Raw genomic sequence first — 3,407 nt, forward strand, 5'->3', positions numbered from 1 at the left:
ATCTTGAATTTGCTTCTGAAAATATGCATTTTCTTGAAACAGTTTGTAAAACTTCAGTCATTAAAATTGCTTCAGTGAAATGTCATCACCATCCCCCCAAATTTTGAAGGCCAAGAATTAAAAAAAGAAAAGTCGTTACCTTAATAAGCTCTTATTTGTGGTCACTCACCTAGAGCCAGACATCCTGGAGTGTGAAGTCAAGTGGGCCTTAGGAAGCATCACTACAAAGCTAGTAGAGGTGATTAAATTCCAGCTGAACTATTTCAAATCTTAAAGGTCACTACAAAGCTAGTGGAGGTGATTAAATTCCAGCTGAACTATTTCAAATCTTAAAAGATGATACTGTTAAAGTGCTGCACTCGTTATGCCAGCAAATTTGGAAAACTCAGCAGTGGCCATAGGACTGGAAAAGGCCAGTTTTCATTCCAATCCCAAAGAAAGGTAATGCCAAAAAATGTTCAAATTACCGTACAGTTGCACTCATTTCACATGCCAGCAAGATTATGCTCAAAATCCTTCAGGCTAGGCTTCAGCAGTGTGTGAACTGAGAATTTCCAGATGCACAATCTAGATTTAGAAAAGGCAGAGGAACCAGAGGTCAAATTGCCAACATATGCTGGATCATAGAAAAAGCAAAGGAATTCCAAAAAACGTCTACTTCTGCTTCATTGACTATGCTAAAACCTTTGACTGTATGGATCACAACAAACTGTGGAACATTCTTAATGAGACGGGAATACCAGATCACATTAAATGCTTCCTGAGAAACCTGTATGCAGGTCAGGAAGCAACAGTTAGACCCTTACATGGAACAACAGACTGGTTCCAAATTGGGAAAGGGGTACATCAAGGCTGTATATTGTCACCCTGCTTCTTTAACTTATATGCAGAGTACATCATGAGAAACACTGGGCTGGAAGAAGCACAAGGTGGAATCAAGATTGCCAGGAGAAATATCAATCACCTTAGAAATGCAGATGATACTACTCTAAGGGCAGAAAGTGAAGAACTAAAGAGCCTCTTGATGAAGGTGAAAGAGGAGAGTGAAAAAGCTGGCTTAAAACTCAACAGTCAAAAAACTAAGAACATGGCATCTGGTCCTATCACTTTATGGCAAATAGATGGGGAAAATGTGGAAACAGTGTTAGATTTCATTTTCTTGGGCTCCCAAACCAATGCAGATGGTGACTACAGCCATGAAATTAAAAGACATTTGCTCCTTGGAAAAACAGGTATGACAAACTTAGTCTATTAAAAAGCACAGATATTACTTTGCCGACAAACATCCATCTAGTCAAAGCTATTGTTTTTCCAGTAGTTATGTATGGATGGCTACATACATAGTTATCCATATGTGAGAGTTGGACCATAAAGAAAAAGAGTTAGACCATAACCTATAAATTAATGCTTTCAAACTGTGGTGCTGGAGAAGACTGTTGAGAGCCCCTTGGACAGCAAGGAGATCAAGCCAGTGAATCCAAAAGGAAATCAACCCTGAATATTCATTGGAAGGACTGAGGCTGAAGCTGAAGCTCCAATACTTTGGCCACCTGATGAGAAGAGCTGACTCATTGAAAAAGATCCTGATGCTGAGAAAGATTGAGAGCAAGAGGAGGAGGGGGAGACAGAGGATGAAATGGTTAGATAGCATCACCGACTCAAAGGACATGAATTTGAGCCAACTCAGGGCAATAATGAAAGACAAAGAAGCCTGGAATGCTGTAGTCCACGGGGGCGCTAAGAGCTGCAACTGAACAACAACAACTCAAGAGGAAAGAACATTTAATGGTAATGTTACCATATTATACTGTCAGAACTAGCCTTCTGCCCAGAGAAGTTCAGTTGAAAATATTGTATTTAGCAATACAATTGTTTCTGTGCCCAGCAGTTGACAGGCTGGTAGTTGCCATTCTTGCCTTATAAGTTAAACTTTAAAATTTTAGCTTTTCTGTTGTTGTTCAATTATTGAGTCGTGTCCGACTCTTCACAACTCCATGGACTGCAGCAGGCCAGAGTCCTCTGTCCTCCACTATCTCCCAGAGTTTGCTCAAATTCATGTCCATCGAGTCAGTGATGCTATCTAACCATCCCATCCTCTGCTGCCGCCTTCTCCTTCTGCCTTCAATCTTTCCCAGCATCAAAATTTTAAGTACTACATTTTAAATAATAAATGAATTTCCTTATCAAGAAAATTCAGATCCCCCCCCCCCCTTTTTTTTCCTCTCTAGAAGTTCATTCTGTCATGGTGATATTCTGGTTCAGAGAACAGCAACTTTTAACTGTCATTAGTCATCTGACCAAAATATGTTTTCCTTTGCGGTAGACCTCAAAGGACACACTGCAGGTATAAGCTAGTCTAAAAATAGCTTTGTATGCTCAAGAGTAGGTGCCCCAACACGACGCTTCTCATACTTTTGTGATTCGCATCTACTCTGCCTGTTAGGGGCATTGACTTGAATCGTTTACTGAAATACAGATTCAGGAGGACTCCAGTCAGGTTCAGCCGGTTGGAAAGGAGGGCTGGGCTGGAAACAGAGTTATGTGTTTTATGGTTTTTTGTTTTTGTTTTTTTTTTAAACTGTAACAAACGCTCTGTCAGCCTGAAATCCACAACCTTCGTAGATAACACTTAGTTCTTCGCTGTCGGTTAGCACAGACCCAGCAAACCACAGCTCCCGTCATGTCATCCGAGATGTAAACACCACTGCCGAGTAACTTTTGGTCTTGACACCGTCCACATGGGACGGGAACCGCTTCCCCTTGGGAGCCGCATCTGCAGTTTCTGCCAGTGATGAACGTGGTTTCCATCACAGATCTTTCTGTCTTGTCCCTCAGTCTAACCCACTGGCTCCGGTCGCCCTGGTCCAGCACCTAGCCCTGGCACTCCGCCCATTTCCACCTTCCTGCAACTGGCGGCCCTCCCCCTGGCGCCTCCCCTCAGGCGGCTCCCGCTGATTGGGGTCTAGGAAGAAAAACTCTTCCCAGAACGAGCCCGGGTTTGTGGCTGGGCCCCGAGTACCCATCTGTGGAGCACTCCCGGGGGCTCGTGAGAAAACGGGCCCCCCTGAGTTCCGTAGCGGAGCCGAGCAACGCCGAGCAGAAGCCCGGTGGCGCACAAGTGGCCGCCGGGGCCGGCAGGGGGCGCGCTGCCGCGGCTGGCGGGCGGCGCGTCTAGGCCCGAGCGGGCCCCGGGGTGCGCTCGGTGCCCACAAAGCGCCAGCTGAGGGGTCGCCGCGGGCCGAGCGAGTGGGGCCGAGCCCGCCCGCCACCCGAGCTCCGCCGCACGGCCGCCCGCGTCTCCACCGCGTCCCCGCGTCCCGAGCAGGCCGGGCCCGACGGGCTAGCGAGAGCCCGGGCGGGGGAAGGCAGGGCCGGGCGCGCGCCGCCTGCGGAGAGGCCGGGGGGCC

Source organism: Budorcas taxicolor, chromosome 4, assembly GCF_023091745.1.
Source record: "Budorcas taxicolor isolate Tak-1 chromosome 4, Takin1.1, whole genome shotgun sequence".
Lineage (NCBI taxonomy): Eukaryota > Metazoa > Chordata > Mammalia > Artiodactyla > Bovidae > Budorcas > Budorcas taxicolor.